Below are 14,266 nucleotides of genomic sequence, written 5' to 3'. Positions count from 1 at the left end.
ACCCATAACAACATAACCCATAGCCCATTACCATAACCTTAACACCACGCTTGTTTTAATAAATGGTCTGCCATCCAGTTGAAAAACTTGTTTTTAGGTAAATCTCTTGTTTTGTTTAATTTTTCTATCAAATCCAATAAAATGCTCTTCAAAATAAACACTTGATAACTCTCGACATGAATTTAGTATGGTGTCAATGAAAGGTTTTTTATTTTTTATTTTAAAATTGTTATACCATTACTTATTTGTTGCTTTTAAATGACTTTTACAGCAAAGTGATAAGCAATTTTTCATTTCAACCTTATTTTTCACTAAGAATGTTTTGCCAACAGTTGCATTTTCTTAAACCATAAATCCAACTTCAATTATAATTATTATCTTTCTTCAGATGTGTCATTAATTTTTCAGGAATATGTCAGGAATTTGAGTTTGTGATCCCCACACATAATGCAAGCAATAATGTGTTTTGCCATGTAGAGAAATTACTATCGGTCAGCTTTCAGTAGCAGAGATGCTTAGTGCTCTCTCTCCTTGCTGCAAATTCAACAAAGCCTTCCACGGATGCATGCCAAGATTGGTGAGGCCATGAAAGTAAATTTTCTGTGTGGCATAAGTGACAGTGGTTTTCCTGTCTATTTTCTTTTTGAGGTTAATGCACAAGACAAGTTGAAGAAAATGTTCATGTGCAGCTTGTATATGCAACTCAGAGGGACCAGTCGTATTTAAAAAAGAACAACTATCACATGGTTTCTCAGTGAAACAAACCTTTGAATAAAACATAGTAATCACCTGAATAATGAAGCGACAGCGTCAACCCAGGGTAGTAAATTGTCTATCGGAAGTTAAAGCCTGGTTGGCTCTGCATTTCATCAGTTTTAAAAAAACTCAGGGTATTTTCTTCAGCCCAAATGCATGGGCACCCCCAGCAAAAAAAATTCAAAGATCCATCAGATTGATATTTCATAATCCATATATGGAATCTCACATTTTATGGTTCATAAGTAAGATGTAAACTACCCATCCTTTACAATTATAAAGTATTATTATTATTTCATTTTAATATTGCACCAACTGTACTAAACATGCTAATAAATATTTAGAAATGATAGAAAAGTTCATACTGGGGCAATTCACTTTTTAGTTATTTGATTTATTTTATTTTTTTAATAAAAAACAGTTATTAAAGTTGAAATAAAACAAGTAAGGTGTAAAAACGATTTTTAAGAGTAAAACTAAGAAATGCATTAGAAGCAAGTGTACTTTCAAATATTTTTGGTTTGTGTAATCAAATAATCGAGAAAAAAATAACATTTTATAAATTTATTTCTTAACGTTAGATTCCATGGAAATTTAGCCAGTGTTTAAGCAATTTATCCCCAAGTCTCATAAAACCTCGCACAATTAAAAAAAATCTAATATTTTCACATAATGATGAGCTCCAATCCTAGCTTGCATTATTAGAGTTTACTTACCAAAAAAAAAAAAAACAGTCCCCTTAAAAGTTCCGTGATAACTATCCGTGATGTCCTTCTCTTTGAAATAAGTCCCTGTAAAAGTTCTGTAATAACTATTCTTGATATCCTTCTTTCTGAAATCTAGTTTTTCCACTTCTTTGTTTTACCTTATATATTACCTATGACTTAAAAGTCTGACGTAGGGAAAGAATTTTCTTTTGAAACTGTTCAAAGTGTCACTTAAGAATGACAGAAGAAAAATAATAGCTAGGGTTGACTCAAGTTCAAAGTCACATATGCAGAGGTGGCTCAATCATAGAAATGTACATTCCTCTAAAGTGAACAAACCAGATGAATGGATCTCACTCGAAGGCAAAGATGTGTCTCTAATATATATTTCAGATATTACTCAAACAGTGATAAAACATTGGTTTATTTTGTTTATTTACCTTGAAAAGTTCAGTTTTCTTCACATTTGTGTTGTTTATACTATTTGTTTACATGAGTATCTTGTGGCTGGATTTATTAAACTAATCATTGTCTGCAGACATAATAGGACAGCAATAGGGTGTTTACACAATCCTTAAGTTTTTACAAGAGATGATTTTTATTTATATGTTCTCAGCTCCAACACCGACCTTTACACTGCAATACAGAAGGAGAGGCATTATCTAAATCTTCCCATCAAGTTGACAGCCTAATTGGATTCTAGTATAACTTTGATGCATCCATCTTTCAAATATTCTGCCATTAACAAAGACACATACCTTTTTGACAGCTTGGCATTAGCATAAAACAAACATGCTTAATTACTGGAATTAAAAAAAAATCACACAGAAAACATTCCAGTGATTTGAGGGCATTTTCTTAAATGTTGATGTAGAGTCTGTTAACTATGCAAAGCTACGGTTGCTGTTCTAGATACAGAACAAAACAGAATGACAAGTCAGAAATGATGAATGTGTGTGTTTTTCTCTAGCTAATCTATTGACATTTCTTTTTAATTCAGTCAGGGTAAACCAGGGATAAAACACTTACGTCGCATGAGCAACAGGAACTCTACTGGCGTTCATCTCAGATGTAAAAAAGAGGCGAGAAATAAGATCTTTAAAAACAAAAGGACTTCTAAACAAATAAAAAATACTTCATGAACAGAAAAAAACTGTATATTTAAAATAAATACATAAGAAGCTTCATGTGGTAACTTAAGTGAACATTGTGTGTAACAAAGAAAAATAAGTAAGGATTTAATTTTTACACATATATTAAATATATAGCTACATGTAATATAAATTACAACAGGACATGTTTTATAGTGAAACAGATGTACAGCTAATAAGAGTATAATAACAAGTCGAACCTGTTCAAACATGCAAGAGGAGTCTAATAAATCACTGATTTCCAGGTTTACCTTTGTAATCATCAATGGCAATAAAAAATAACTTGTCTCACCACTCAACACTTGACTGAAAAAATCAAAAGGGCACTGGGCTGTAGTTTGACACCCTCTTATCCTCCAGTTTGAAGAAAGCAGAAGGTGGAGTTCTTTTAAAAAAAAATCCAACCAGTGTTTCAGGACAATGCATCGTTCAAGAATAAGTTATGAGTTGGAGTCTGATTAAAGTATGCATCTAAACCCTTTTATGTATTTTTTGCATCTATGCATGTAAATAAAAGAAGTCTGACATAGGTCCAATTTATTAGACTTGATTGTATAAAGAAAACTAGTAATAATATTTTGAATGAAGATATTGTATGAGTGTCACACCTATAGATGGCAATGTATGAAGTAACACTTAAAAGTACGTAAGTAGGTAAAAGTAAAGTACTTTTACATTTGAAACTTTTGAGGAAACATAGTGGAGTAGAAAATACTTTTAAAAAATTGCGCGGAGTAAAATAAAAAAGACCTCAAGAGAAATACTTCAGTAAAGTACAAAGAAAAACTGTCATTAAGTACAATAATGACTTTAATAATAAAGTCCATTAAAGTCCTTCACTGATGCTTGAATAGGTTAAAACAGAAACATGAATGAAAGAGTCTGTCATTAAACAAGAATGACATTAGGTACAACTGGGAAGATTTACGAGTTAGTCCAGTTATTGGCTTACTTTAGACTAGTTTTCTCGAGTAGTCCCTCAAGGTGTCCTGTCCTCAAGTGTGGTATTTGATAAAGCCCTTTTTGCACCCTTGAGCTGCACTATCCCCAAGTCAGCATTAACGTAGACTTAGGCGAAGGGTATTACCCTCTACCCACTGCTGAGTGGGAATTTTCAGAAGGCGGCGGCGGAACAATGGATGAAGTGCTGTTTCTGAAAATACGTATTTTCAGACAAAAGTTAATTTTAAGATGGTTAATATTTATTCATGCTCTGAATATTTTAGACTAAGATTTAATGTGGACAGCAATGAATGTAAATTTTTTCAATAGTTTTTTTTTAAGTTGCACAAACAATGACCAGCATCTCAGCTTGCGACGTGTTCAGTGACGCAATGGTCACGTCCCAATTCTGCATTTTTTTTGCACACTTGTGTACTACTCCAAGTGCACTTCACAGAAGACCGTAGGCTGTAGTGCAAGTATTAGGATTGCGCCTTGCACTTCCACCCTTGCACCCTTTAATTTCACATTCCCAGCGAGGTGTGCGAGTACGTAGGGCAGGGGTCTCCAAAGTTATGGAGACCATAAGCTACTTTTACACAATGCTGCCATACGATTTATTCACATTGACAGTTTCCATGTGTGAATATGCTTACTGTGTTAAAAGAAATGCTATGCTTACTATATTAACGTGCAGTGTATTCACAAGTTGATTTCTCTGTATTTCAATAAATCAATACTGTAAAAAAATAAAAAAGCAAAAGTAAAATAGTAACATTCCTGTTTTGAAACTAAAACTAAACCAAAACTAAACATATATATATTTTTAGTTATTCGATACTTGTCATGGTTTGGTGGTTGTGACAGGATGCAAATGTGGTGAGGTGGAGAGATGATCCAGAAGCAGCAGGTAAGGTTTCAAAAATAAACGTGCACATCCTCTAAGTGCACTTCACAGAAGACCGCAGGGTGAAGTGCAACTATTGAGGTTGGGTCAAGGAGAAGAGGACTGAGCTGCATATGTAAAGACTGAGATAATGAGGCTAAACGAAACAGGTGTGGTGAACGATAATGACAAAGGGCCTACAGGTGTGATTAACTGGCTAAAGGATGGAAGGAAATACAGAAACACAAGATGACTGGACGGAACTAAAATAAGATGACACTGGAACTGATGGTGGAAAGACTAAAACTACTCTAAAAACAGCCGAAGACTAGGAAAATAATGAAAACGATCTAAACAGAATGAAAAAAATGAACACAAGGAGCCAGGAATAAATGAAAACCTAGACAACAAGGAAAGTCACTGAGAGTGGGCTATAACATAAAGATTACTGGAGGAATGGAAAACATAAAGCTAAATAAATGATGAACTAAACATGAAAACAGATGATAACTAATGGGGGAAACAACTGCGAGCGGCACACGGGGGTCAAAAGTGAGAGCCCCCCCCCCACTGTTTGCTATCTTTATTGAATCACTAGCAGCAGCAATTAGGCAAATAACAGGTATTAAAGGCGTAAAGTGTAAGAAAATAGAACATAAGATTTATGCAGATGATGTTTTACTCTTTCTCCAGAATTCTCAATCCTCTCTCTCCCTTTCAATAGAACTGATAAACTCTTTTTCAAGAGTTTCAGATTACTCCATAAACTGGTTAAAATCCACAGTTCTACCAATTAATTTCTCTTTTGTCAATTTACTTAGTACACAATTGGAGTCAGGGAATATCACATACCTGGGAATTAATGTCTCTCCCAAGTTAGCAGATCTAACCAAACTAAACTACATCCCACTTTTAAAGAAAGTGGAAGACGATCTTGCAAGATGGAAATCCTTACCGATATCACTCATGGGGAGAGTTGCTACAATTAAAATGATGGTCTTACCCAGAATAAATTACTTATTCTCGATGATCCCAAACAAACCTCCAGCTGACTGGTTTAAATCTCTGGACTCCTCAATTACTAAATTCCTTTGGCAGGATAAACCTCCACGAATTAGCTTAAAAACGCTTCAGAAGACCAAAGACAGAGGAGGACTGGATCTACCCAACTTTTATTATTATTTCTTAGCCAACAGGCTGCAATATATACCAAGATGGTTGCAAGATAACCCACTAGATGAGTCCTGGTTAGATATAGAACAGACACTTTGCAATACGATAGAGCTTTCAGACTTACCATTTATTAGCTCAAGCATAAGAAAACATGAAGGCTTCAAAAGTATTAGTATCAGCACCTCTCTGACAGCATGGTGGGAGTATCTTAAAATGACAGAGTCTTCACTAGTACCATGCAGACGCACACCTATCTGGAATAATCCTGATATTTTGCAAAATAACAAAATGATGAACCTTCCGGACTGGAAAAATAAAGGGATCCTATACCTGGAACCAGAGCCGGATTAAATAAATGGACTACACTAGGCCATGGACGTAATTTTGGGGGGGGACGGGGGGATATGTCCCCCCCACTTTTTCCAAAGTCAAGTGTTGACCCCTGCACTTTTTACCATCCAAAAACAATATTATGCTATATTAAATTGACAATGGTTGAGCTCTAGGACCAAGCAGAAAACAACCGTTTGTGTTGAAGCCTGTTTCACATTAGAGCATACTGTAAAGACACCCCCCCCCCCCCCCCGTCAATGTTATTTAATGAATTGAAATCCGAAACTTACCAAAGTTACTAATAAAAGTTCATTCACATTTTACATAGCCTAGTCTTTGGTTACAAATTGGTTGTTTGTATGTAAAACATTCTATCAGACTATTTTTTTATATTAATAATTTATACATCATTACACAGCTGTATTAAATGCTAATAAATTATCCTCATCCATTGGAAGAGTCAATGTCAAGGCAGTAGTACCAGTAAATAACCACTAGGTGTAATTAAACTATGTAAACTGAGCAAATATGTTGATCTTATTTGCTCTGTTTATATTTAATCACTACATTTAATTAAAACGATTTTCTGCTAAATACAATAGCTTACAACATTTATAAATGTTGACGAATTAATCACATGATAGTGGAAAGACATTCAAGAAGAAATAGATTAATTTTAATGGACTGAAGCATGTTTTAAAGGCACAAAAACAAACTAAACACGCAGCTTAAATTATTACAGTATAAATTTAATACAATCTATAATCTTAAAAGAAAGTATTTTAATGAAATGAAAACATTATCTTAAGTTTTGATTTTGCTTTATGCTCATTCAGGCTGTTGTTGCCTCTGCTGAATGAGAAATTCTGTGTGATTTTTCTGTATATGAACTTATTGTTTGTTATGCTATTTGAACATTAATAAAACTATTTAAAAATAATTAATAAAACCAGCAACACTTAACTAGGAAACGATTTAGCATTCTCCACTCCGGGATAATCTTCAGCCTTCTAGCATCACAGGGCCTCAGTCACAGCAGAAACAAGTCTAAAGAAATGTTCCTTGGATAAGCTTTGGTTTATGTCTCCATATTTCCTCTGTGATGCAGAGGAATATCCAATATTTTGAGAGGGATGGTTTAGTGCAAAGTACTCACGCATCCTGTCATCAATTTGGTACCACTTTGCAGGATCAGATGGGCAGCTTGTTAACACCCTTTCTGGGTCTAGAGGCTCCTGCTGACAGCCTCTGCAGACACATGCAGCAGGACGAGGCTGAAGTTAGCTTCCGATTCGGGAAACGACTAAAGGGCCATTACACCCAATTTTTCTCTACTCTGACCATCTTTAATATGCTCTAGCTCAAAAATTACTACAGCCACACTGTTCAAACCTGTTCTAGATTATTCTACTTTGAAAGCAGATAAAATAAAACACATTGTGGGATTTGTGAAACCTTCCCCTGATTTGTGAAACTTCAACAAAGCCTGATTTATGCATTTTTTCATCATCTGGCCAACGATGGAACAGCTGTAGCTCAGAAACTACAACAGCCACACTGTTCAAACTTGTTCTAGATTATTCTACAATAATAGCAGATCAAATAAAACACAGTGTGGGATTTGTGAACCCTTTCCCTGATTTGTGAAACTTCAACAGAGCCTTGAAAAATCGGTCTGCTCGTGCCCCGTAGCACGTCAATGAGCACGGATAGTCCGACTATCTTGAAAATACGCCTCCAAAACAATTCCTCCGCTCCTCCATTGTTCTAACGGCGTAGTCTTTTTCTCCCGGGCTGGCTCTCAGACAGGAACTCTGTCATATTACCGTAATGTATTGTACACCTCTGAAAAGCGCAGAGTGTCACCTTTCTGAAACCATTGGAATTACGAAGGTTGCGCAAATGTTCGAACAGTTACGGTAGTAAACATTTGTGTGTGGGCTCCGGCGAAGTAGACGATCACGCTTGACGAATATCTTTTGGAAGCTACATGGACGTTCATTTGGCTGAAGTGTGTATGATGTACTTTTAATGTATCTTCGAATAGTAAGGTGAGAAATGCTAAGAAATTTTAAAATTGTCTCATGGGATGTATATGAAACGTGTATTCTAATGATTTAATATTGATACTCGCTTTTGAGTAAACATGAGTTGAACATGAGCTACACTTATTAAGGTGAATTTAATATACTGTAATACTGAAAACCCTTTCTACTATTCAACACAAATGCTCACTTCAATCCAATTGAAAATGAAAAAAAAAGTGTTATTTTTATGCGTAGGCTACATTAAGTGATATCCCATAAAAATGAAAGACCTTTACCCAAAATTTTTGTAGAGAAGATGACATAAAAAATTAAACAACAGTACTTGATAATTAAAATGCCATCATGTAATCTGCTATTATTGTAGACTAATCTAGAACAGGTTTGAACTGTGTGGCTGTTGTGGTTTTTGAGCTAGAGCTGTTCCATCATTGGCCAGATGCTGAAAAAACGCATAAATCATGTTTTGCTGAACTTTCACAAATCAGGGAAAGGTTTCACAAATCCCAAACAAGGTTGTATGCAATCTGCTATTACTGTAGAATAATCTAGAACAGGTTTGAACAGTGTGGCTGTTATAGTTTTTGAGCTAGAGCAGATTAAAGATGGTCAGAGTAGAGAAAAATTGGGTGTAATGGCCCTTTAGCCGTTTCCCGAATACTTCAGCCTCGTTGCAGCAGGCTGCTGTAAGACTATATTGGGCTCACTTCTGGCTGGCTGCTGTTCTTCCAGTTCGTCCTTCTGTGACTGCGTTGATGTTGACGACGTTGGCGCTACAGCGTCTTCCGCCGCATCTTCCACCGCGTCTTCGGATCGTGTCTCCTCCGGGTCTTGCTCGGGCCCGGCCTCTGGCTGTGCTGACTCGAGCAGGGTCACAGCTGTCGGACAGCCCGACAGAAGCTTCTGTAAACCCCCCCCCCCCCCCCCCCCCCCCGCCGCTGTCTCTTCTTTTGCTCCTCTTCATTTTTTTTTTCTTTTTACATTTTGCCGCACCCGAAATCATCGTGAAAGTAGCCTACTCAAAAACACCTGCTAGCCTTGTTGTGTCCCGCTCTGACTCTGACCGTTTCTCTGACTTCCTTAATTGGGTGGCCCCCAAGTTGTAGGCTACAGTCATGGGCTGGAGTTAATGTGACTTAAGGTTAAGATAAATATCATCACTTATTTTTAGTTAATTAATAAATATTGAAATAAACTGTAGATAGGAGTCCTATCTACAAATTCTATCATAGGACATTTGTACATTTTATTATTTATTTATTTATTTTTTAATTTTGTCCCTCTGTCTGGGCCCCATCCAGCCAATCAGGCCCTAGACACGTGCCTACTTTGCCTTTGCATTAATCTGCTCTGCCTGGAACACATATATGAAGGATTGGACTTCATCCCATTTAACAGAATAGTCTCCCAATTTGGAATAGATAAGAATAGCTTTTTAGAATATCACCAAATTAAATCTGTAGTTAAAAATTTAAGCTCAATAAAGTAGAATGAAAAACACCACCAAGGGTATTAGACTTCTATAATCTCAAACCTCCCAAACTACTGTCTAAAGTTTATAAGACACTGTCCAAATTAGACGATAAAATTGCAATCCCTACTGAAAAATGGGAGGTGGATTTATCAGTCAGCTATGACCAGAACTTCTGGTCCCAAACTTGTTGAAAAACTTTTAAAATGATCAGACACTCCAATTTACAATTAATTCAGTACAAAATCCTACACAGAGTACACTATACAGGTCATCGGATGTTCAAGATGGGGTTTGTGTCGTCTGACTCCTGTACACACTGCACAAACAACATTCCTGACAATTACATTCACGCACTGTGGTCCTGTCCACTTGTCCAGGAATTTTGGGGTAGAGTATGTGAGGATCTGTCAAAGGCTGTGTCCGAATCCAGGGGTAGGATGCTTGTGAGTACAGGTCCTCGCCGGTCTAGCAAGGCCTGGTCCTTGCAAGACCGCTAAAACCGGAAGTCAGCGGCTCTGAATTCGGACAGTACTAGCCTCGTTTTTATTCCCGCCCCCAGGTCAAGTTGCCTAGCTACCGTGACGGCGGCAAACAGGCTAACAAGCTAGTAGCGACGTTGGAAATGGATCCACAGCAATATTTCATCTTATTTGTGGTTTTTGAGGAGCTGCGACGGCTCAATGAACGTCACCGGCTTTTGTATTTCAAGTTTAAAAATCATTTAGTCCTGTTATCTGCTAGAGTTACAAGTATTATACTCATGATCTCCTTTTTTTGCATATATCTGAATGTTAGTGATGTGACAGCCGTCGATTGAGCCAGCCCAGCAAACCCTTTTGATGGACGATGCAGTGGTCAGTGAGATGAGGCATCCAGAAGCACCCTCTGCAGACCACTCTGTCTGATGTTCCACTTGCCAACTAGAAACGTTCAGCCACGGATCTCGGTTCCTGCACTCCATCCACCTCAATGATCCATGTTTAGTAGATTTAGCAACACCACCAAAGACTCCCTGCTTTCCAAGTTTACTGTATTATTTTACTTTTATCTTTACTTTTATTCCTTACAGTGTTCCCTTAAAATTATTTACTATGTTGTTACTTGTTAAAAACTGAATAATAAAACTGTTAATGATCAAAAAAGAGTTATCAATTAATAGAAATTTTGTTACATTTAAACAAATAACAAAAACATTCAAACACATATATAGAACCTGAACCAGAAGAAACTAAAAGAAAAAAAACCCATTTCTCTGCCATCCTTTCCATCAATGCTAAAAATCTGTCCATCCTTCTTTCTCTCCTCTCCTCCGCTTCCCTCTGTTGTCTCATGTCCTCCCTGATCAGGTCAAGGAGCTCATCAGCCCTTCTCCTTTTTGTCCCTGATGAGGAGTCCGGCTTCCTTCCACCACTCTCCCTGTCCTCTGTCTCACCCACTGCTGCACTTGGCCCTGGAGTGTCCTCGGGAATGGAAGCAATAAGGACAGGAGGCATAGTGGAAGGCCTCTGTCCCAACACCTCGTCCATGGGGACAAACCAGGGCCAGGTTTCAGTTGTGGGCTTTCCACTGACTCCCTCTCCTGACCCTGGATACTTGGAGTCCTACAGACAAAGGGAATTAGAATTACAAGGCTTTATTGTCAGTTAACAACAGAGAACACTGTGGGCATAATGAAATTACAGATGCTCCTTAAAGGTACTGGTTCTGGATGAGAATAGAGAGGAATAGAAGAACAAAGTCAGATTATAAATCATAGTTGATAAAACATGCAATAAACAATATTTTAATTTATCAACATGGGAGATGAAAATTGTGTTCTGTGTTTTTTTCTGCCTAAAATGAAATTAAAAACATTAAATCAGTAATGTGGTTTCTTAAAAATTAACTTAAATAAACATTAAACTTAGTATTCGTTATTTTTGGCGTTCGTTACATGATTACATAAGATGCAAGCTCTTTTACGGTGAGTTTTTTCCTATTAGACTTTCAAGCAAGTTTACGGTGGGGTGTTAACCTTAAAACAAATGATGAGAAGCTTTATTCGCTAAATAAACACACACACACACACACACACACACGGGAATTATGACGGGACCACCATACAAGCTCGTTCTCGCTGATTTCAGCTTAAAATGTACTCATACAAACGAAAAATGTCTATAAACAGAACCGCTTTCAGCTTAGTTTTCTACCGCTATTTTCTTTTAAAAAGCCTGCTGGGATCAAGCTAGTTTACGGTGGGTTTTTTCCTATTACACATTCAAGCTGGTTTTCGGTGGGGCATGTTTTAGCCTTAAATTACATGAAAAAAAAAACAATTTGCGGTATTAGATCTTATATAAAAAACAAACCAAAAGTGCCCAAACACGTATTTTATTTTTTTGACCGCTATTTTTTTTAACTAACTTACATTTTAAGCTGTACTGCTGTCCCGCTCCGTCCGCCGTTGTTGCGAGTGTCGAGTCCAGCGGCCGGTGCGTATAGCATGCTGGGATACCCTTGCTCCTGTGAGGATCCATCAGACCCATCCTCGAAATGTGGGTGGAGCGAGGACGCGTTTGAGGACGCGAGAATGAGGATTCTTGGAATTCAGACAGTACTCGTCGCTGCGCTTTGACGTCATCGACCTCAAAATGCGCACTCACAAGCATCCTACCCCTGGATTCGGACACAGCCAAAGTGTCTGAAATGTCATATCCCAACTTCCCCCTCTCTTTGTTTGCTGGGAAACCTGGACGATGTCCCGATTGAAACATCTGTGGTTCACGTGGTTCTGACTGCAATATGCATCGCTAAGAAAACTATCCTCATGAATTGGAAAAATAGAGAAACTCTCTGCATTAACCAGTATAGAAATCTTTTGTTAGATGATATTGCACTTGATACAGCCTCTGCTTCCACTTCACGTCAATCTCTTTGGGCTCCTTTGATCGGTTCCCAACTTCCCCCTCTTTGTTTGCTGGGAAACCTGGACGATGTCCCGATTGAAACATCTGTGGTTCACGTGGTTCTGACTGCAATATGCATCGCTAAGAAAACTATCCTTATGAATTGGAAAAATAGAGAAACTCTCTGCATTAACCAGTATAGAAATCTTTTGTTAGATGATATTGCACTTGATACAGCCTCTGCTTCCACTTCACGTCAATCTCTTTGGGCTCCTTTGATCGGTTCCCAACTTCCCCCTCTTTGTTTGCTGGGAAACCTGGACGATGTCCCGATTGAAACATCTGTGGTTCACGTGGTTCTGACTGCAATATGTATCGCTAAGAAAACTATCCTCATGAATTGGAAAAATAGAGAAACTCTCTGCATTAACCAGTATAGAAATCTTTTATTAGATGATATTGCACTTGATACAGCCTCTGCTTCCACTTCACGTCAATCTCTTTGGGCTCCTTTGATCGGTTCCATCACATAGCGATGATGGGGGGTCATTGATATTGTCCTGCGGGGTGATGTGGGTGGGGGGTGGAGGGTCTGAGTTTGGAGTATCCAGACGTTCCCTGAGGGTGGGTTCACTTCTGCTGCCCCCCTCTGGAGGTGCTTGGGTTGCCTCGGGGGCTGGACTACTGGCGGTTGTGAGTGGGGCCCCTTGGGGGTCTTGGTGGTGGCCATGGGTTGCTGCCTGGCAGCTGCAATGCCCCTGAGTAGGTCTGGGTGGGGGTCTGTGGGCTCGGGGTGTTGGGTTGGCTGGCCCCGTGTGGAGATCTGGGCGGGGCCTTGGGGGTCGGGTCCTGACATGTATGCTACCGGGAAGAAGGCGGGAACATACGGCAGTGCCTGGCCCGGGCTCAGGGGCCTCGGGTAGACCTTCGCTCCTCTGCTGTCCATCACAGGGGAGGGGGATGTCCAGGAGCGGGAGGACCCAACCTTACCTGGATGCCCTATGTCTTATATATTCTGGAAGCTGTGCAAATGCAGTGATGGGAGTAGATGTTCTGTTGGGGTGGGGCTGCGTTGGTTCCGTCAGACTCCGTGGAGCTCTGCAACGCTGCTGCTTTTGGCCTTGGCAAGATGTGCTGGGGTCTCAATGCCCTGGGTGGCATTTTGGCAATGGAGGTGCCTATTGGGGCCAATGGGGGAGCTGGCTCCCTGGAAGGCCAGGCCAACCAGCCATTCCTCCCCATCCCCACACATTTTTCTCCTCCTGCTCCCTCACATCATCACACAAGCTATCACTGCGTCAACCTGATGAGGAAACATAAAATCAACATTCATTTACTGAAAAATCACAATAATAAATCACAGTGCATTAAGTGCCAACCACAGCCGACATTTTTGAACGTCCCCAAGTCCATACTTATGAGAGCAGGAGTCAAAGGCTCCACCTGACATATACAGTCATACACAAACACAGTCACACACTCCCTCCCTCATGCTCACACATGCACATACAACCTAAGACTCACAAAAATGCACACCAGACACCCACTCATACTCCCCAAACACACCCTATTCACTCTGTTCCTGGTTTTGCTGCACAAAGGGTACAACCATCACCGGTTCCCAGAGGTCGACCCTTTCTGCTTGGGGGCTGATGAGCAGGCTCCCCCGCCCAACGCCGAGCAAAGTGACCCACCACCCAGACCCCAGCAGACGGCCAGATCCCCGGGAAGCCAAGCGACAACAGAGGTGTGCTAAGACCCCTAGTCACCCTCCGCCTGCTCCAATACAGTGTTAGTGCGTGTTGATGAGGTGTATTCGTGGCTGTGGTGAGCGGGCAGTGCAGGCATCGTCTGGCCAACACCACCTGATGCCACCACACCACCCCTCTTCCCCTCACAGCCCTCTGTGTT

This window comes from Nothobranchius furzeri, chromosome 2 (genome assembly GCF_043380555.1).
Source record: "Nothobranchius furzeri strain GRZ-AD chromosome 2, NfurGRZ-RIMD1, whole genome shotgun sequence".
NCBI classification, from domain to species: Eukaryota; Metazoa; Chordata; class Actinopteri; order Cyprinodontiformes; family Nothobranchiidae; genus Nothobranchius; species Nothobranchius furzeri.
The sequence above is the reverse complement of the archived record's forward strand: the minus strand, read 5'-3'. Positions refer to the sequence as shown.